The 23,431-nt window shown below is 42.5% G+C and overlaps 1 protein-coding gene across 1 annotated transcript in view; it reads left to right on the forward strand.

Annotated features, from left to right (window-relative positions):
• The first annotated feature begins 10,833 nt into the window (after window positions 1-10,833).
• The window catches only part of LOC139694231 (serine-rich adhesin for platelets), a 42,146-nt gene continuing 29,548 nt past the window's right edge, over window positions 10,834-23,431 (forward strand). The window contains exon 1 of the mRNA XM_071592675.1: window positions 10,834-10,888. The gene's annotated coding sequence lies outside the window, so the exon portion shown is untranslated. The remainder of the gene's footprint in view (window positions 10,889-23,431) is intronic.

The following is a 23,431-nucleotide window of genomic DNA, read 5'->3' on the forward strand; positions in this document are numbered from 1 at the left end:
TTAGGAATAGTTTTGCAGGTAAGGTGTTCCAATCAACAATTGTTTTATTAAGAAAAGGATTTTTTTAATTCGTTCTCTGTGCCCGGCATTTACCTTGATTTTGTTATCATTTTTCCCTATAATATATATATATATATATATATATATATAATGTATTGATATTTATATAAATATATATATGTGTGAATTATTGCGAATAATTCCTATATAAATAATAAGCGAATGCATATCTAAGAACTGAGTAGTGTTTTTTTTAAAGGGGCATCTGAACAGACGAACTTTTATGCTATTTCGCATGCATATAATTTTATAAATTACTTCGAACATATACGCGCAGTCTTATTCCTTGTTTTTCCAACCTGTGCGGGACGATCCGCGGCTATTGCATTTTTTCCCTCCTTTGTTCCTTTCCATCTCCGGCAGTCTGTCCACCCACGCCTCCCATGGTCTGCTCTCTCCGTACGTGCAACTCCTTTCTCAACCTCCCCTTCTGCGCCTCTCCCTCTACCAAAAGGGTTAAATGGAAGAATGGATCTTATGGTCTCAATTTCTCCCGAATAAAGACGTTTATCTATCTATCTCGCCACGTATTTCTCCTTCCACAATTTTCGCAATTCGAAGGTTTCCCATCCCCCTCCACCCACCCATTCAATCTTACATTTCACGTATCTCTACCGTACGATAAAATGCTCCTCTTCACATAGGTCAAAATCTTCCTTCCTTGGGTTGGTTACATTACTGTATGTAAATGTTTATATCTGTCATTGAAAGCTCTTTTCGCCCGTTCGGAACATTGCCTTCAAAGGGAAAGAGGAGGGATGTGCGCGAAGATATAGATAATTTAAAAGAGAAATTTTTCCATCTTGGGGTCCCCGGAAGGGGTTTCGGGAACAACCCCCCATTTGAAGCCGCTGGTGCGAGAGCCCCCGGTCTTCACGAGAGCAGGGCAGAAGCGAGGGGTCGTGTGGCCCTCTTCCTCTATTCATCGCCCCCGACATGAAGAGAGAGTGATAGAGAAGGGGCGAACACATATCGTAACCTTGGAAGGACGACCCCCGCCGCGGGGGATTTCCATCTTGTTTGGGCCCAGGGGATTCGTCAACTCCGGGTGGATCGGAGTGGAAGGGGAGTGGGCGTTCGTCCGTAGCGGCGCCGCTCCTCTCCTTTCAACTGCGTAACATTTGGCCTATATTCGGGCAAATATTTGTCTTTTCATCGGTGGCAATTCAAGAAAGGAGTTGTGCTGGTGCGCGACACTTGGTGCAAGTGTTCCCCTAGATAAAGGTTGCCGGCCAGGTTAGAGCACCCAGACGGAAATGGAAATGTTGAGGGGGAAGTTCATGAAGGGAAATTTTGCTTCGTTTTCCTATCATTTATTTTGTGGCCAATTTGCTTGAATTTTAATTTTTTAAGAAAATACTCGTGGACCCATGAATCCCGTCCGAAAGATTTATCTTAGAAAAGTCTTATTTCTCGTGTTTGCCTATTTTTGTGTGATTATTTCTTTGAATGGTGAGACAAAGCTTACTTGGAATTATTCGACTCGCCTCTTGCAGTCTCCAGAAATTCTTATCTCAACTCGTCGGGGACCAAACCGAGGATAAAAAATACATTTTCAGTGATGACTCAATCGCGATTTATTTAACCTCAGTTCGAGGTTATTTTAAATTACTTTCGAAAGTAATCTTAAAGAATTCTAGAGAAACACCGCGTTGGTTATTTTCTAAGAATTGAGGAAACTTAGTCGGTTCTGATCCAAGGGACAATAGTTCCGTCTAAATGCGCCGGAAGAACTTTTGTGAGTCACTTTTGGAGCGCGGTTTGAGAAATCAAACAAAGATACTCAAAGCTTGATGCGTACCCATGGTTACACATGAATAGAATGACGGCGATTCTCTCCAGCGATGTTGTTTGAGGCGGAGGATGCCTTAGGAATATGTGCATCTGTGGACGGACACCTGACGACTTCTTTTCTTGTGCCGTAGTATCTTAGCAAGCGGCTTTGAATTTCCCGCCCGCGATATCCTTGTCCTGTTGAAAAGTTGAAATGAATCCGAAAATTCCATGTAGTTGCTACTTACTGACGAATGCTTTTCACTTTGTTAATGATTCAGCTTTCAAAATACTGAGAAACCGGGTGAGGCTGCCGGGAAATATCATTATGCCTTCCTTCTTTACTTCTGACCGAATCCAACCTTGAGGACGGTGGCGTGGTTATGCGTGGGGAATTTTCTCCTATTGTGATTTTTTTATCTCAGACACTATCCCTCCAATTACAGTGACAAAGAACTAATGAAATAAAGTGTTTTTTGGATTCTTTTAAATTTGGCACTTACCTTGAAAGTAATTAGATTACCCACGAACGTGATCCAAAGTTGTCAAAAAAGTGTAGATGGACCAATATTTGAATCGGAGATACTTCGATTGCCTGACTTACCCTCCACTCGGGGAGAAATGCCTCTGTGGCAGAGTGGCCGAACCAGTTCGTCTCCTGGTCGAACCAATTATTTAAATGAAATTTTCATCCAGGAATTCTGGTTAAATATTTGCCGCAATTAGTGAGTTTGTGAGCAGGGCAGGCGTGGCGGAAGTAATTTACGCCATGGTAGTTAAAAGGCTCTCTCTAACTTTCCCCTGAAAATATCCAGGACGGCCACCAAACCCCGTTCCCAACCCTCCCGATTCGACGAGAGTGCCGGGTTACCCACGAGGGGGCCATGGGAGCACTCAGGGGACGTTGCGCTGCCTTGACGGGTGACCCCCAAGGGGCATGGCCAACCCAGGTGTTGCCCAAGTCAATGCGAGCGTGTGTACTCCAAACAGAACACAGTTCTCTCAATCTTCATGTAAAATGCAAGGCACGCATTAGATGCCTCCTCCCAAAGTGAATATTACTTAACTGATGAGTTTCTTGGGTTCTGAATGTAACTGATTGGTGACTTCATTAGAATCTGAGTAATACAACGACCAGATTATTAATTCTAGCGGAGTTTTATAAATTACCAGTAATTAATAAAATTCCGAATTTTCGAGTTAGTAACTCGAGTGCCGTGTATGGCCAAAACCGAAATGTTTTCATTGAGGCCACTTACTTGATTTGAGAGCGGGGGATGTCGATCCAGACTAACCGATCCGAAAAACCGGCTATTTTCGGTCATTTCTGAGAGTGAAAGAGAATCAGGAAATCAATGTACTCTCCAGGTCGACCACCGACACCGCTGGGGGCGAATAAGAAGGGTGGAACACATCTGCACGCGGCGACGGTGGCGGTCCGCTGAGAGCGCCCGAGGGGACGGACGGATTTCCGTGCGGATAATCCCCGAGATGGGGCCCGCTGCGGCACGGGGGAAGGAGGAAGGCGACAAGGTGGGAGAGAGAATCGGTGGAGGGTGGGAAGAGGGCGAGAGACAATGCTCATTGTCTCTTCCTTGGACGGCGCTCTATTCGTTGGTAGTGGTCGTGTTTGTGGACTTAGTTTTGACTCAACGGGTTCGGTGGCGATATCTTCATGTGCGTATTTTTCCATTCGACAACTGAATTGCTTTCATAACCTGGCGATGGCTAAAGTAAATAACAGACTTCATTCTACATCTACATAATACCCCGCAAGCCGCCGCAAGGGCGTGTGGCGGGGGGTGTTAGGTCACCAACCGTAAAAAGGAAAAATACCACATGCAAAAAAACAACACGGAAAATTATACCCACAGCAGCGCACACACTCATAAAAAAATCCCTTCATCCAATACTCATGCAAACACATATACCGCAAAACAACTAAAAAACTGCACCCCATGATGCAGCACGAAAGCCATCCTACAACACGGAAGCCAGGACACAACAAGCAAGAAATTGAAACACCACATGAAAATGCACCACGAAAAACTCTACCCCCAAAGAGTCTCTAAAAGGCAGGGAATGCGACCCAACGTTGCAGGTAGCAGGAATTTGCCCCCGCGGGGAGGGTCGAGGGATTGAAAGGGAAACTTAAAAACAGATGAACAGAACATGAATGAGGTCATTCGGAAAGAATGGGTTATTATAGAAAAACACATAAGGTTAGTGGAAGAGCATGCATTTAAATACAACTAATTATTTTTTAGACGCTGAGGGTGGCAAGTGGAATTTTTGCTATCTATAACCCTGCAGTTGCTATCCCGTATTGTCCGTGGGAAGAATAACCGCAACACATCATAGAGATTCATTCCTTTTATCACTTCCTACGAAAGAAAGGTGCACTTGAGATGACAATAAAGCGTAATGCGTTCTATTCCCGTGGGTCGCCCCTCCCTCCCCCCGCAGCTCACTTGCCCAATTCCTTAAAATCCCACCTCGTCTCTTCCCTGCGCAACCGTCGCACCTGTTTGTATACCGAAACAGATTTTACCGGGGTCTGCACGTAAGTAGCGATTTTATTTCGTATTCCTACTCTATAAGGTCTCCTAAATGAGATTAGAAAACACTTATCAATATACAGATTAGAGAATGCATGTTGTAAATTGCGATACTAAATGGAATACAAAAAAGTAACCACGGGCGTAGCCGGGTAGAGGACTGTTAAAGCGGTGTGCCGGATGCCGCCGGGATGCCCAGGTGTTCTCCCAATGACCGGCCAAAGTTCAATAATTTCACAAGATAAAATTCTGCAACAAAAATTTCAGCCCCTTTATTGCATAATTTACTGTGCATTTATTGATCGCTAGCTCCGGATAACTGATGTAACATTCTGATGAGCGTCGGCAATCCATGGAAATTTTCCCGTTGACAGGTTACCCTTGGGTTGAGGCTTAATCAGGAAACGCAACATTGTAATTGTTAGGAAAACTAACGTTGGATTAAGTATGTGACGAGTTACACTCGGGAATTCTTCGTATGCTTAAATGTTTTTGGTAACTGCGTGCTAATGGGGATGCTGCAACAAATATTGCACCCGAGGCAAGGGCGCAGTGTTTGATATTGCGATACGAGTTTTGAGGTTCGTGGGATGTAGCCTATACTTATTAACCCGCTGTCATTTTCTAAAAAATTGTGGACCTGACCGTGTAATGGGTACAAAGCATGAATATCGCCCAGCGGCGCTATTGTGCGCGTGGTAACTAGTAAATGAGATTTTGCTCAAACATAATACACTGAATTTAAAGAAAACACTTCCAATCTTACCAAAACGTATTGCCTATCAGGGCATCATTCCACTGAAGATTTAATGGTTTGAGTATTGGAAGGAGAAAAAGTGAAATCTCATTGCCGTGATTGAGTAGTAGTAGTAGTAGTTTTTAGGGGAGGCGACCGACAGCTAAGGTCATTTGCGCCATAGGGGATGGACAGGAAAGGGTGAAGGGAGGAGAGAAACCCGGCGTCGGCATTAGCCTGCTCTTTACGAAAGGCGCCAAGGGGTCCGCAGTTTAACGTCCCATCCGACGGACGGCGTACTCACTCAAAGTGCCCTCCACAAAGCACCTTAAGTAGGGTTCGAGATACCTCTGAAAAATATTCAACACCGCCGGGATTTGAACCCGCGCCCTCAGGGTGGGAAGCCAGTACGTTAGCCCCCGCACCATCTCGATCCCCGCCGTGATTGATTGAGAGGGAATTCGTGAGATTATAATGAAACAGGGGAGAATTCTCCGATGGAAACAAAACAAATAATGCGGTGCAATGAATTCCACATTAGAGATGGGATACGTTCTTTAATATCCTACCAGCAAGCGATAGGGTGTGTGGCAGGGGGTGATTAACACACCAGAATAATTTTGACCAGAAATACTTTTCCCCCTACCGCGGTTGGACAATGTTACAATGATCCCTTATCGTTTGTGAAAAAAATGGCATCTTGAATCGAACTGTTCTACACTCAATCTCTCTAATTTTAATTACATGATCTCTCCTACCGTAGTACGATCTCCGCGCGAAGTGTGCTACAATCGCACTCGACAGGGGCAGTACGAGGGACATACAGCGCGTAGGAATGCACGCGGCGTGCCGTCGCTTAAGTTACGAGATTTCATGATCGACATCCAACCGAACACGAAATCACATAATTATTGCATAAGCTGCAATGTTTTCCCGAGCTGCCCGCTTCGTTTGGGACTCCAAAAGTACTCCTCTCATACTCACAGTGACTTGGCACCAATTAAATAAGGATCGGCAAAGGAGAGGACAAATAGGAAGACGAGGAAAGAGGCAAGAGCAGCGACAGGATGCGCCTACTTGAATCCTTGTGCTCGTCACGTGATGAACCGACGATAAACTTTTGAAGTGTGCGTATTCGCTTCAGAAGCCCCCAAAATCCCGCGCTCTTTCGTAATTGACTGCGGTATAATAGAGCGGGGCAGGTGGATGGGAACGAGGTTTTCTGAGAACGAGGCGACCCTCAGCCACGCCAGCAGCCCTCTCGCGCTGCGTCATTCCATACGTGCACACACACACACAGACGCGCATGTGGGACAGCACCAGAGAGAGAGGGAGGGTGCGAGGGATTATCTTGAAGGGGAAGTTGCCCTCGGCCGCCTCGTGGTGCTCGAACGGAAAGTAGGCGGCGGGCGGCAATGCGGCGACTCATGCCTTGAGGTGAATACGACGAGAGGACGATACGCAAGACCCCATCAAAAATGTCCTCCTCCAAATGGACTGTGACATCGGACTGAAACGTAGTTGATTTTTTGGGCACAATACGATCACTCTCATTTGCTGGGTGAAAAATATTCGGGGAATATGTGGACAAGGTTATACAAACAATAGAAGATATTAGAAGAGTACTGAGTGATGATAAACTTAGAGCCGCTAAAGATGGTAAAGAGCCGGCTAGGCTGGGAATCACTCATGGAGCAAAAGTTACATTACAGAATGAAAATTTTGCATAAATTGGAAGGAGAAGTGATGTTGAAAATGTATTATTGCCCCCATCGAACTAAAGTAGGAGAAATCATGTTTTTAAAATTGGAGAGATTGAATGTGGAACGGAGAGATTTTAGATGTCATTTTTTCCACAAACGATAAGGGATCATGATAAAATTGTTCGACCGCGGTAGGGTCATGCTCGGGTAAAATTATTCTGGTGTGTATCCACCCCCTGCCACACTCCCTATTGGTGGATTGCAGGGTACTAAAAAAAATACACTAAACTAATATTCCTTTTTAAAGATTTTGCTCTTCCGAGGTGCCGCCATGCACCGAAAGAAAGAGAGGACTCGCTAAGGACAGGTAGGGCGAAAGGGACAGCAATTCATTAGACTAAAGTCATTCCGATTTTGACCAGCCAAGTAAAATGGATTCTAGTAATAAAAGAAAGCGTACTGTTATGCTTACGATAATGCGTATATTTTCCTTAGGCTTGGCCACGCATCGTTTGACTGCCAACTATTCATCCCCGTCTCTAAATTGTATCAGTTGCACATGGTTAATCCGCTTCTTGAAATGCTACTGCAGCCTCAGGTACTCTGCTCCGAATTAGATGAGCGCGATCAGGGCGACGCGTCGCGGCAAGTGGGTGTACCGACCGACCACTGCTCACGATGTATCCACTCCACGTTTCCTGCACGTGTCGTCTCAGGCACTGTGGGAGTGCATCCGCAGTCGACAAAGGGTCAATTGCAAACATAACTAAATCATTCAAATCTGACAACACCGATAGTGTATGCCTTTCAAACAGAGTAACTTACCTTTATTTTTCATGTGAAATATGCAAAAATGTTTGTCGATTTTTTTCTGTTTTAACCTTTTAGGAACACCAAGCAAAAACAATGAAAACGAGGGAAATCAGAAATTTTGTCCGTCAATCGGTATCATTCCATCATCGCCACCATGAAAAAAATGTTTTCTCTCACAAATAAAAAAAACAACCCCAAAAAAATTTTACAATGAACTTTTAATTGCGCACAGTTTTTTTTGGCTTCATTAACATTTTTAAAAATAATAAAATAATTTAAAATCTATTTGCTATTTTAAAAAGGTGCGGCACTTAAAAAAATCAATAATTTAAAATTTTATAAACAAGTATTTGTTCGAAAACTTTAAAGTTTGAGTTTTAATTTATTGTATTTTTAAATTCTGGACGCTGCAGAATTAAAGTTTAAACAATTCTTTTTATGAAAACTTAAACGCTTTACTTTGGACTGAAAAAAAGCTGTCGTAAAAATTGAAAAAGTTTCATTTTTTAATGGAAAATGAGCGAAATCAAAGTTAAGGAACTTAATAAGTGTTAAAAATTTCAAATTTTAAACATATTTTTAAAAATGGCCCCCGCATGGCGATCGCGAAGGGATGGTGTTCGACCCGCACATCCTGCCTGCCCTTGATTCAACGAGGTAGACTCCAGGGGGAGGGGGGGCACCGGTCGTCTCTTCTCCCTCCCTCACCACCCTCCACCGCCGCGTGGGGCTCTGCTCCCGCCACACTGCGCATCCTCGCGGGGCGCATCGCGAGTGAAGGAAAAAAAAAATCAGCATGGATATTTTGGGCTCCAAACACTCGGCCTTTTAACATTAAAACAACGTTTATTTATTCATTTAACAGAACGGCCAAAAGCGGCACAAAGGCTTTTACATTGGCTGACAGGCAAAACATATAATGTACATAAGATACGGGTTAGAGCAATCAACAACAGTGAAAAATTAACAAAAATAAATATCAAGAACAACTGTAGGGTAGCAAGAGAGCATTATATGCAAGCAGAGAGGGCTAAATGGCTACCTGGTGTTTGAGGGAAGAGGTGAAAGGGGTGAGTGAGGAAGAGAGGTCCAGGGAAGGATGCTGAATGGTTAGGGAATTAAATGCAGCGAGGAGTCGATGGAATAGGGAACATTGGGAGATGGAAAGATGGTATTTTGGAATCTGCATCAGACTCAAGCTACGTATTGGTCGAAAGGGATCACAAACAGAGATGAGTTGGTGCGGAGTGTTCCATTAAAGATGTTATGTAAGAATTTCATATCAGATAGCAATCGACGGCGGGAGGGATCTAAAATACCAAGAGATGAGAGAGTTAAGTCCCGAGTTGTATTTTTAAGGATCGGGATGCGATAACAGGAAATGTCAATAAAGGCATTAAGAGGTCTGTGCAATGGAAGGAAGTTGGACAGCCGGTCGACCAGATTGGTGAACGGCATTCTGAAATTGGGAGGGCACAACCAAAGAACACCGTTCTAAGGGATCACGACATCAGTGCGGTGATAAAGTAGGGCGACTATTGCCATCGCTTTAGCGACAATCCTTTGAACGTGCTTGCGAAAGGTTAACTCGAAGTCAAAAATTACACCTAAATCGCAGTGAGAACTGACAGATTATCCCATCTGGGATGCTCGAGGGAGTGTCTGAAAGTAAAAGTGAATTGCGCTTTAAAGATGTGGTCATGCCAGCTGATTTTGAGGGATGAATGCAAACCTACCAATCGGAGCACCAAAGCAATGACGGAAGTAAAAGCATATTGCAGGAAATGGCATCAGATGAGCAATCGGTCTCTTTGGGAATTTTGCAATCGTCTGCGTGAAGCAAAATATTGCATCGAAGGTATACGACATAGGCAATAATGTCGTCTAAGTAAAGTGAAAAGAGGAGAGGGCCAAGGTCACTGCTCTGTGGTTACTGTACTAAGGTGTGCTCTGCCCGTTACATACCAACGTTAGAGATACTGAAACATTTGAAGGCCTCGGAGCAGGCGGTAGTAGATGCACGCACGCATACATGACTGGAATGCAAAGGGCAATACACTATCGTAACAGTATTTAACGAAAACGTATTGAAATCAAAAGTAAAGAAATTACTATTAAAATATTTAAATTAATTTTCAGAACTTCATATACCTGCAGCAAGATTTAATAATAAAATGGCAAATTAGAGTGACCGGAGGTCTCTAAAATGTTAAATATATTAATTATCCGGTTTTCCGGCCGACCGATCCTAATATTAACGCCACATTATCGACGTACAGTAATTTCCACTTGTCCATGCCCGAATAAAGACGTTTATCTATCCACGACAATTTTTTTCGGCGTGGACAATCAATCAAAGAATCTAGAACATCCGAGATTCCTAAAATGGGAAAGGAATATTTTCAAAACATTTGGGGAGTTGAGTTACGGATAAATTCCTTCTACTCTCAGTTCATGAGATTATTCGCTCTGATGCGAACGCTAAAATGCATGATTTATAATCAACATATGCAGTTTTAATCAAATTAAAACGCCTTGAGTACCAAGCTACTGTTGATATGGTATAAGAAAATGTTTATAAGCATGAAGAGGAATGCATAGGAGTGATAAAAACGACTGAACTATTCGATGCAAATATTTTACTTTGGAAAGGTTTATTGAATTTGAGTTGGCCATCGGACAATAATATCCGCGGTAAATATAGATGAAGAGAGCATAAAGGCACTAATAAAAAGAAAAATTCGAGGAACCAACGCATTGATAAATACTTATATAACGAGTAATGAAATTGGATGTGCAATATACATGGAAATAATTAAAAAAGGAATAGACGCTTGCCGATCATCTTCAGTATTTTGGAGGAATTTACCATCCAACACCACACACCTGTGTTAATTTGAAAAACGCCTCAGTAACACATTTATTTCAACATTTAATGGCATGTACTAGCCGGAACACGAAACTATGACTGAGACGTCTTCTATCGTTCTTTTGTCCTCTCCAGCTAAAGTTTCAATTTCACTCATTTAATTTTCCCACTTACAAAACTCGTGAGCAAAACATATTTGGTGAGAGATGAAAAAAGTGCCAATAATTTTATTCGTTTTAATTTAATTTGAAATTAATTATTTTTTGGGCATATAAGTTTCTAATAAAATGTCTTATTCTTTCGCAGATTTCCTGTGGTTTATCTACATACCTGATTGGGGCTAATCTTGCAATCATCTGGCTGCGAATTGTTTCCAGTAAGTACTGCTAATATAAATAATAATATAATTCATCCGTTTAACACTGTATACGTTGAGTAGAAATGCTTTCATCAAGAAGAAAACAATTGTTCACCCTTTGTTTTAATAAAACCAAAGTCCAACTGGCGGCAGAACAAACCGGAGTCCGCTAATAACCCAACGATTCCTGGCACACCTCAATCGTTCGCTCCGCGCCAGGCGAAGAAGGCCGCGCGTGCTATTATTCTTTTACGTGGGCGAAAAGCAGCGAAAGAGAGAAGCTTCTTAGTTTCCACAACGGATCGCTCTGCCGAGGAAGTCAGTCGTCATCTGACGTCAATGTCAGGGAATGCCAGAGTGGGCGGTCGGTTTACGATCTCCCGAGACTCCCGTCCTCCCACGGAGAATAAGGAGAGCGAACCCTCAATTATCAAATAAGGCTCCTGTCATAGCCCGGCTCCTCAAAATACAATAGACTTTCGGGACTTGAAATTATTCCAACAAAGGGAAGAGATTGATGCGCGAAGGACCTTTCCTTACGGAGAAAGCAGGGAAAAGTGTGAATCCAAATAACCTGACCCAAGCAATGCGTATGTAGATTCATTTCTTTATTGCAGAGATGAATGCCAGAAGCGAGCAGTCGACTCCGCTACTGTATCGTACGTCTTCGTCTTGTTCGCCCGTCTCGCTTCCCACGCTATCTTCAATGAACTTCAGGCACTTCCCTGTCTACAATTCCTATTGCTGACATCTATTTATTAAATAACTTATTTTATTTATTTGTATTCTTCAGTACCCTGCAATCCACCGCTATGGTGTGTGGTAGGGAGTGAATACACACCAGACTAATTTTCACCCGAGTATTTTTACCCCTTCGGTGGTCGGGCAATATTATTCTGATCCCTTATCGTTCGTTGAAAAAATGACATTTTAAATCTATCTGTTCTACCTTCAATATTTCTAATTTAAATGACTTGGTCTCTCCTACCGTCGTACGATATGGGTAATAATACATTTTCAACATCACTGCTAAAGAGACGTCCTTCCAATTTATGCAAGAGCTTCAATCTGTATTTTAACCTTCGCTCCATTGAGTGATTCCCAGCCAAGCCACTCTAATATTTTAGATACGCCACTAAGGTTATCATAATATTATAAAATAATATATTATATAATATATTATCATATTTGCCGACCCCGGTGGCGGCGGGGTAACGTCCTCGTCTGCCATTCCAAGGGTCGCGGGTTCGATTAAGTTTTCCTCCACCTGGAGCTTGGGTGTTTGTGAATGTGACCATTGTTATCGTTGTTAACAGTTCGATGTAAAGGCCAAAATGTGCTGTTTTCGGACTAATACTGAATAAATAAATAAATAAATAAAATAAATAAATAACATTGTTTTGCAAGCTAGCTCCTCGACGCTGCATGCGATCCATTTCGGCAATTAATCCAACTTCATGGGGATCCAACATACTTGCAGCATATTCTTAATGAGGCCTAACCAACGACAGATAACATTTCTCTTTGATCTTTTCATCACATTTACCCAATACTCTTCTGAATATAATTTTTTAGTAGCTTGTCCACATATTCCTCGTATGTGTTTCACCCAGGAGAGGTTGTGAGTGAGGATATTTAATCCTATCCTCTCTATGTACAGTTTCTATTTCGGTGTTCCCGATGAAGTAGGCGTTCGGGAGGGAATTGCTCTTTTCCAAAAATATATCACCACGCACCATTTTAACCTTAAATTCTAATTGCCAAGTGTCGCACTAGCTCAGATTGCTCTCCGTGCGCGCAAAATTTGATGACGAAGCCACGATGCATAAAGTGTCTCGGAGACGAAGAAATAAGAAACGCGAGAGCACTTGTTGCAAACGTCGAGCATAAAAATTCTCAAGGAAATGCAGATAGAAACGTCCCATTAGAGCCATTGGAATTAGGTACTTCAACATTGCAATCTCAAAGTGTCTGACCATTCCGGTAGCCGACTCCACCGTGTCGTGCCATTTTCAGCAGAAGGTGACGTTCAATCCTCGATGACTTTTTTAACCGTGCAAGTTTTTATTAATCGCGTGGCTTCCAATAATGGACAGGAGGCAAAAGGGCGTGGATAGGATGGTCCTTGAACGAAGAGAGAGACTAGGACGAAGAGGTCGAGGCATTCTTAAATATTTTGAGCGCGCCACTGGTCGGACCAATCGCGCATGTCCATTCGCGGGGAGGGAATACTATGCCGGAAGTGGCGCGGATTCCGATGGCTTCGCTGGAGCCCGGATAGCGGCGGACGACAGGACGTCGTCCCCGGGTAGAAAATAAAGGGGGTTGCAGTCACGGCGGCCAAAGGGGGTGGGGTGAGTGAGTGGGAGGGGAAGGGTGTCGTAGAGAAGGAACGAGATGAAGAGATTTCATCCCCGATTCAATGGGAGCAGCCGCTGCTCCAATAACCGGCGTCGAATGTATTTCTAAACAGTTCCTTCAACCATTTAACCCGCATCTGTGACCTTAAAGAACATGCAGCAAATCAAAAATGTATCATTGTGTAATTGTTAACGTTGATTTCAGTTTTTCGCTGTTTGTAAAGTTGGTACAAAAATTGAATTATTGGTTTTCAACAATTACAAATATACTGGTGGCGCGCAATGAAAAAATATTTGACGCGGCCGTGACTAATTGGAGTTCCAGAAATCGTGACTCCACATTTATCACATGATCGAGTATGAAATCTTAACGCTGGGCAAACAACTGAGTTAATTAATGTCATAAGTGAATCATCTAATAACAGTGCACACGACAGGTGTCACTTTTTTCACCCTATTATTACCCGTAATGTTCACCAAATTTCAGTGACTATAAAACACTTATTGCATTTTGTTTTTTTTTAAACAATGCGTCAATTACTAAAGTATTAATTAACTACTTCAATATTTTCTGCGACTCCCTGCTTCGTTTTTTTCTCAGCTGGATTCTCCATTTCATCTTAATTCGCACTTAATTTGCATCCGAAATCTTTGCACTAAAACCCTTATTATCCTTCTAAATTCCAGTGCTGCATCCTTGGCACTCATTGGCATTTCTCCCCGTTCACATTCGTCCTATCAATGGCTCCAGCACACAGGCGTACTCAAGAAGGTAGGCGCGCCAAATTACACCGTCTCTTCTTCATTGTCAAGGACGTTTACCCTTTTTCTTATTGACGTGTGTGGACTTATTGCTAGGGAGAATGACTTAATTTAGTTACATCAAACCCTAAAGCCTTACATTAGGGTGTCTGGCAGGGCCGTTGATCAGGATCAAGCATGATATATTTAGCCATTAGATATCATGCACATTTTTATTCATCAAATGCAATTAGAGTAATGAGGAGGCATGAGGCCTTCCCCCCCTTAGTCTGGTGTGTAAAGAATGCAGTACTGGGATTCAGGATTTAAGGGATATAAGGATTTCAGGAAAAAGGGTAGGGGCAAGATAGTAGGGGCAAAAAGTGACACCTATCATGCGCACTGTTGTTCGATGATTCATTTACTATTCACCCCCTGCCACACACCCTGGCGGTGGCTTGCAGGGTACTAAAATAACTCCTTCCCCAAATCGGAAAAATTTTGAATCTGCACCGGACACTGGCAATTGCATCAATTTAATCCTTATACGTGACTCAAATGCATTCCTCCTAGGAAGAAAAAGATTGCTACTCCAAAATTATTGATAAACTAAGAAAATAAATCATTTGAAACATGAATAATGCCTTAGTTGACACCTATCTTTATTTCAGTTCTTTAAATATGATTGAAGAAATGAGCAAAAGTACGCCGTCTAAGTCGAAGCAGTGAAAAAACGACTTCTTGCATTCCTTTTATAATTCTAAGATTCAAATAAGGTCGGGAACTGTGATTAATGCCTAGGAAAAACTTCATTTTATGCCAAGAATAGATATATTAGAAATGCATCGGACTGTGAAGTGACGTTCATAGATGCATGGTGCGAATCGAGATAGCTTTTGATCCGTGTGAAGGCATCCGAGTGAAGACATTGATATGCATAAATGGACTCATCCGTTATGTGATTAATATTACAAGATATTTAATTCCATACCACATCGGGAATTAATACACAGGTATATTAGATATCTTGTATTAATAAACCTAAAGAATTGAAGCCTTTCGTTTGCAGAAGCTCATTGAAATAGGGTTGGTGTGAACTAAATTGTTGCACTATATGAATTGAAACATAATTTTAATACAATTAACCCTTTATTTGTGATTCCTCAATGACCATGTATACTCCGGTAATTAATATGAGAGTTTTAGATTATGCAAAAATATAATGGCAGAAATACACTGAAGTATTGTGAAGTGTAACGTACAATGCCCTCGTACACATGTATGTTAGTACATCATATCTTACATTTCATTCAAATTGACATGATGAATTTCTTTTTGAAAATTTGGATATGGTTCGAGAAACATTTGATAAGATGGGAATGTTGAAAATCCTGTGTTTAATTGAAAAGAAAGAGAATAAAGTCTTAACGATTGGCTTGTGGGGGCACCCTGCTTTCATTTTCCTACATATTCCACGGAAGAGGGATTCGCATTCCGAGTTTGAGAGCTTTCTATGTTAAGCAGTTCTGCATGGGTTGGCGTACTTTCATATTGAACCCGTCGCTCGGCGTGGTCGTGAAAAAAATGAAGATGGACCTTGGGATCCAAGCGACCTCGAGACACTTATTCAATGGAATGTGTCGCACTCAGTACTCACCGTTTGAGAGGAATAATTATTAAAATGAGTGGCTGTATCCAAATAAATGCATTCCACGGGGCGACATATAATTGAATCAAATGCTGGACCTTGCAAGGGGAGGGCAAGGTAAGCGACTACACCAACTTTTTCTACAATCAGGAAATTTTACAATCCCAAACAAGATCTTAACGACTGACTCTAGTAAAAACCTTCATTTTAGTGCGAACCTTACTTGGCAAGAAAAAGGTTGGCCGACGACACTGTAGGACCAACTGGATTCGACCACAGTTTACTGAATCATAATAGACATTGAACTCTTTTTCGATTGCTATAAAAACATTATTTTAATAATAATTTGGTTTTCAGGAACAAGACTATTCTTAGTTCTAACAAATTCAGGCTAACAGGAGATTTTAAATACAAAACGAATAGCATTACCGAAATAAGTTTCGTTGGTGATGTACAGGAAGGATGATTTGAAACTCAAAAAGGAAGTTATCATGTTCATTTCATTCCAATCATTAAAGTTTCGCCTAGAATGATCAATAAACTACCGGTGAGCACCAATTGCGCATACGTTTTTTAGCATGTGCGCTAGGGGTGAAAGAGAGGGTGGGGAGCCGTATGTTTCCGTAATTCGCGTCAGTCCCTCCATGCGAGAGCGTGGGTGGGCAATTGTTTCCCTTGGGGGGAAGGCCTTTCCAATCTGCGACTTCCTACGGACCTCTGCGGGAATTCCGAAGGGCGTTGGTTTGCAAAAAAACATTCATCAATAGTCGCTCATCATTGAGAAACACCACGGCGCCCTTGAAAGATTTCCGTACAAACCGAAACAATCTGCCAACCCAAAAGACATGTGAGTCAAAGGGAAAATCAAAAGGCTTTCAGATTCGTAGATATTCATTTAATGATTAAAAATATATAAATATTCCTGCACTAAAACTCACCAGAGATTGCTGGATTGACCTAATGGTTCAAAAATGTTAATATCCTCGGGTATCTCATCTGCATAATACCCCGCAAGCAGCCGCAAGGGCGAGTGGCGGGAGGTGTTAGGTCACCACCCGTAAAGAGGGACACAACCATATGCATAATCAGCACATATATAGAAAACATTATCCACAGTGACATATACATTCATTCAAAAATCCTTTCATTCCACCGGTATAGGGGAAGGAAGGACACGGACGCCAAGCATGGAAATACACCGAAATAAAAAAGATAGATGGTTGATAACCTGATTGGGGTGCAAATCTCGCTCGAATAACTCTTACTGGAAATACGAGTAATTACAAATAATGCTCTAATATTGGAATAAATAATCTCCACTCAGTGAAATTCCCGCACTGAAGCATCCCCGTAAGAGGCGCGCCCTCTCTCAGAGACTTCTCCGACCCGGGAGCAAACCTGATATCCAACCAAGCCAACAATTTTCAAATTGCAATGGTGGGCTGACAAACTAAAGTGCGCCACATCCACATTCCCTCGATCAAGTGACCAAGGCTCTTTTCTGTCGACGCGGCGGACAACGAAGAGTCAAAGAATCGGGAGCGGGGGGCGACGGCAGGGAAGCAAGCCATTGGGGCATAAAGGCGTGCCTCCGAAAGGGGCGCCTTCCCATTGGCCTCTATCTGCAGGAGAGATGGACGCGAAGCAATTCAGCGGAAGCGTGTGGCGACGCGTCCTTTGTCTCTGGGCCGCCGTTTGGCGGGTGCGGTGCATTATGGGGCCGGCGGCAAGAGTGCAACCAGACTCGCGCCCTTGGATGCGCGCACTACCGACCTAGATTGGCCGGGAGGGCACTAGGGGGGGGGGACTTCCCGGGGACCTCGCTCCCTCATTTGGATCCTCCCACCCATTGAAGTGCCGGCGATGGCGAAGGTCAGTGCATCCTTTTCCCGTGGAGATTGAAGGAATGCCCGCATGCATCTATCGGGCACTGGGCGTCAACGGGTGCAGAGGTACGGTTTTCGGGAGTTTTTTTTTCATGTGGTGAACGACGTGGAATTATTGACTTCATTAATCACAAAGGTATCTAGGTTTCCTCCGTCCGAAGGATATCATTTTGGCGTTGTTATTTATTGCCATCAATTTTTTTGTCATCACTAATGGAAGTTATTTTATAATATTTTCCGGCCAGAAAAGATCGTGAAGTCTTTTTAAGTGATAATGCAAAAAGTGAGGAGTGGTTTGACACCAGATGACCCGAAACTACTCACGAAAGACAGATAAATCCTGGGAGCGTAATCCGTCTTCCGAGGCCATAATTAATTGACGGCGGTGGTGAAGTTTCAACGCTAACATCCACGCTAAGTTACTCTCAAATTAGAAGAACTTAAATTAAAACCGATTTTTGAAATGTTGAAATGGTCTTCGAGTTTCAGAAGCTCTAGAGCGCGAATTAGACCCATGACCCGGCTTTCCCTAATCAATATTGATTAATACATGCAAATTTCCGCAAAGCGAGGCATCTTACGAATTTTGATAACCCAAAGTCAATCTTGGCCTTCTTGAAGGTGGCCAAATATGTATTTGAGAATTATAACAAGTATTTGAAAAGAGTCCATATAGATTTTCATTGGCAATTAGATTCTCAGTATCGAGCGAAGAATTTACTTGAGTTCGGGTCCAAAATAAACGATTTTAATGCAGCGCTCATTGAGAAATATGAATTCGAGGGAATTATTAACGTCGCCGGAATGATACGTCGGGATTACATTCTGGGAGGAAAGGATTTCGTGTGTGGATCTGTGGGTTCGCAAGCTCAGCTTTGGAGAGTCGCCAAGCACCGTCAACCGAATAATTGGCATTGAAATATTTATTTATTTTATTCATTAATATATCCTGCAAGCCACCGCTGAGGTACACACCCTAGCGGTGGCAGGGGTTGAATACACACCAGAATAATTTTACCCGAACGTGGCCCTACCACGGTGGAACGATGTTATTATGATCCCTTATCGTTTGTGGAAAAAATGACATCTAAAATCTTTCCGCTCCACATTCAACCTCTCCAATTTTATAGACATAATATCTACTAACGCAGTACGATGGGGTAATAATACATTTTCAATATCACTGCTAAAGAGGTGCCCTTCCAATTTATGCAGGAACTTCAATCTGTAATTTAATTTTCGTTCCGTGACTGATTCCCAGCCTAGCTGCCCTAATATTTTGGATACGCTACTAAGGTTATCATAACAGCGTTTTACAAAACTAGCTCCTATATGCTGTATGCGATCCAATTCGGCAACCAATCCAACTTCGTGAGGATACCATGTAATAGCAGCATATACTAAATGAGGCCTAACTAGCGTAAGATAACATTTCTCTTTGACCTTTTCATCAAATTTACCTGCTACTCTACTAATAAATCCTAATTTATTGTTAGCTTGTCCACATTTTCCCCGTGTGTTTTTTACCCAGGAGAGAACGTGAGTGAGGGTAACGCCTAGGTATTTAATCGAGTCTACACAGTCCATTTCAGTGTTCCCGATGCAGTAGGGTGGGAATTGATCTTTTTTCCAAAAATGTATTACTACGCATATTTTTAAGTTAATTCTAATTGCCAAGTACCGCACCAGCGTTGTATAGCATTTATGGATCATCTGATAGAGATGCTGTGTCCTCAGGATCACGAATATCACGGCAAACCGCTGCAGCATCGAATGCCAAGGGACGAAATCATTTTCACATGACATCACTGAGCCTTACATCTTCAGTTACCCTGCCGGGAAAATGGCGAGGCTTTTCGGCGAGTCAGTTTTGCAACGCACCCCGCTGAGGGAGGGAAAGGTGAGGGGAGGAGAGCGGGGGTGGCTGCGTTTGTCATTTCGCCCCGACCTCCGATGTTGGCAGCTCGAGAAGACGACGCCTCTCGATCAATCCGCAGCGGCTGGAAGTCGTCACGCCTCTTTTCCCTCTTTCTCCGAATGCCTACCTCGAGCATCCCTATTTCCGGTTTCAATTTTCAAAGCTTGAAAAATAATGAATCGTTTGAAAATACATCTAGTACTCTCAGTACTGTGAGTCTGAGAAAAAACTTAATTATATAGCGCGCAAACGCGAGGGTGATCCTTGGTCTCAGCTACGTCTATGACTTCTCCTATGTGCGTGTGGGTTAAGTTAAATAACTGTGAAATGTTTTTTTTTGTTTTTGAACTCGAGTGTGTCAAGAGTAAATGTTAAAACCCAAATTGATGTTATATATATATGAGATGATTTTGCTCTCTTTTTCTTTTTTTCCTTTTTCGTTTTGATTTTTGTTAATCCGGATCACTTCCGGTCCCACTGTGTTGAGATAAATGTAGTTGAACCGCTGGCTAATTGTAGCCTTGAGTCATTGTGTCGTACCTTCCGATCGATAACGAACTGCCCCAAGCAGTTAGTAGCGCATTGAAAATGTCTAACGTGCAAATAGAGAGCTAAGGATATCATTGAAATAAATTGACACTCCCAAACTTTGGGAGCACATAACACCGAGCATTATATTATCTCAAAACTGTTAGTCGGATGAATAAAGTGCTAATCATAAGTTAGCGTATAGTTATGTATACATCTTGCAAAAAAACTGCTTTGAGTTCAGCGGTCTGATTTCGCTACAGATCTATTCATGTCCCAACTTTATCGATTGTGTTCCAAAAGTCTCCTCTGGTGCAATGAAATTTTCGACAGGGAAAAATTAAGAAATTGGTAAATTCTGAAATGCAGCAATACTACTACTCTATGGCCAACGGCAATTGGAAATCAACTCGATTATCTAACAATTTGGGTATATCGCAGGTATAAATTCATTTATCTCCTCACATACAACAGAAACCAACTCGTCACGAATTTCTCGTTTAGCGGTATATCGCAGTGGACGAATTTTTTCCCTGTGATAATGCCAAACGACCTTTGCGATTCTCTTCACAGAGTTCATTCTATTCAAAGAACATTTGTTCGGCCATCGCTAATTGGAAGTCATCTGCGGAGCGGCGGGGAGCGCAGTGTACAGTTAGGCAAACAAGTTGACACGAGCGACGGAGTCTCTTCCTCGCCAGCGCCTTCCATCTGGCTGCCCAATTTATCGGTTGACGCTCCTTACGTAAAGTGTCGGAGCATTTTAATGACTTGCACACAAATACTACAGAATCGCGTGAGCATTCTGAGTTCCCCGTAGCAAAACATACTTGTCATTGGCAGATGTTAAAAAAAATAGTTGAATTTCCTGGCGTGGGTGTTCGTGTTTTTCAAACGGTAATCTACTATATACCACAGTGCATGGACCCACCCCGCTGCTACGTCACAAACCCACGGCGGAATAAAAGCCAAAAGATACTGGAAGATAACGGTGACAAAGAACGACAAAGAATAATTTTTTTAACTTATCTATTGGCCAGTAGAAATGTTACATCACTTTTAATTTATAATATTCCAGGCCGACGGGGTCTATAACTTTTTAACCTAAAACGTCACTGTTTCTTGGTGAATCGATGCAAAGGCCCTGTTTAAAAAGGGTTTGGAAACCTGAGAAGGCAATGCACCCGACCGGATCGGTTTACACTTCGTTAGGTTCCGACGTCACAGTGGGTTTCCAATAAGCCAGACTACGGTGAATAAAAGGTAGCATTTCTTAGACACGAACGCGCAAACGCAAAAACTTAATAATTTCATAATTACACCTTATAATGTCTTTCTACTTCATCACGATTTGCTCGAGTTGGGAGAGATTATCAAATCTGAGACATTCCCACGGTTTGAGCCACTTTTCAAAAGTAACAGCAATTGTCAGCTTCACAGAATAATGTTTGTTCTCACAAAGGTTCTTAAACCCGCTGCCTTAAATAAGGATGCCCTTCAAAGTCACCGAAACGCGATGAGTTGGATTGATAGGAAAGTGAATTTTTTTTGTAGATCAAGATGGTCAACCAACCTTAAAGTTTTGAAAGTCGAAGAATAAAAACGGGAAATGGGAGGAAACATTATTCATAAAAAGAATGGACAACTTGAGTCGTTTGGAGAATATAGAATCAACAATTGAATAATATTCATGGTGCGAAAAATATTGGTCAGCGGAATGAAAATCATATCGTGATCACGCTATCCATGTTTTAATGAGAGGGTTTTAAAAATTCGTACCTCGAAGACACTTTAGTTTTTATGGCTGTGAGGTTAAGAGTATAGCTAATGCAGAGGCGCGTTAGGCGTTTAAATTAAGCATATCGTGAAAATGAAATAGAATGGAAGAAATAAGAGAGAGATAGTTATCATTAAGGTCCCGTCGATGAAGTTAAAACAAAAAAAGACCCCTTACGGTTAATGGCTTCCTGGCTTCTACGTACTTCGACGAACTTGAAAAGTAAACGACCTCCTTAACTACAGCAGTGGGTCGTGAACGACACAATGGAAGGACAAAATAAAAAGGAGCGATGGAGGCATGGAAGAATTACGATAATTAAATGAATGGATACGAGTAGCTAGTGAAAAACCCTTTCTTAGAGATGGCGAGGAGGAAGCACTGATGGAAAGCACTGATGCGAGAGAGAGAGAGAAGGGGAAAAACCGGTTGTGCCCATTAAGTGGGACTTCCAACTGAAGAAGACCTTTCCATTCATCACATGCGTGACTGCACTTTATTTGCAGATAATGGCACTAGTAATCCATTAATTAAGTGTTGAGAGTGATGAAGTCTAACCTCATTAGACGGCCAGATGAAACCCTCGTCGGGTACGTAATAATCAATTCCGAAAAATCCATAGAAATTCGTATGGGAGCCCTACAGAGCGCACTGTGTATTTCACAATCCTCGGGAACCGCTGCGTCTTCCTTACGTCTCGCCTTAAACTTGCGATCTGTGTTCGGAGGACAGCTTGCTCCGTCCTTTCCTCTCCTCCCTCCATTTTCCCTCACCAGCCATCTCCCCGCGAAGTATAGATCAATAAAAATTGAAGACGCCGTCAAATGACAACGATCCCTATAAGAGCCGATAGTCCCACCATGTGAAAGGAGATTTGGAAGTTTACTCGTTTGGAAATTTACTCGTCCCCTCAAGAGAGAGAGAGGATACCATGTCAAGTGACCGAGGGCCTCGAGCCGATTACGTTTGCTCCTCCATTGGGATTCAATAGAAAGCAAACAAACGTCTCAAATAATTAGTCAAGCGATATCACCTTCCACGTAAGTAGTCGCAGGCCGAATTCCGATCGTGGGAAAGGCTTGTAAAATTATGGCAATTTGGCAAGGGTGGATTTCGGTCGGCCATGAGGAAATCAGGGCATCTCCGCCATGATTTGCTAGAACGAGGCAAAACATGGTCCACTTGGCGGAATATACTTTGAAGGGTCCTGCGAGCTCGTGCAAATAACTACATTTAATACATGAGCAACACACTGTGATCTATCAATCAAACACACAAACACAATGATCGCAGTGCTGAAATATTTTTTCCATCCTCTGATTGTGAGGACTGAAATAGAGTTTCAATTTGTTCCGAGTCCTCTGAAATCTTTATTATTTGGCGGTCAACAGATTAAGGTACAAATTCCAAAGAAAACTGCGGGAGATGCCGCAACAGTAACTTTTAACGGAGTCATCCGCTAATGTGCATTTCAATGCAACAATTTCAGAGTGTAAAAATCATTCGCCTTGACTGGGATTCGAACCCAGATCCCTCAATATCCGGTCGAGTGCTTTAGCCACTTACTACCGAGGCGTCCTCTTAAACTCTGAAATTTTGGGGCTTTTAAAGGAACAAGATGTTGTGACGAAACACCGTACATACAATGTCACAGGCATTCGTAGTCGTGCGCGAGGCGCCACAGTCCACGAGGTTAAAGCCAA

Source organism: Hetaerina americana, unplaced genomic scaffold (genome assembly GCF_022747635.1).
Source record: "Hetaerina americana unplaced genomic scaffold, ioHetAmer1.1.p SCAF_5, whole genome shotgun sequence".
NCBI lineage: Eukaryota > Metazoa > Arthropoda > Insecta > Odonata > Calopterygidae > Hetaerina > Hetaerina americana.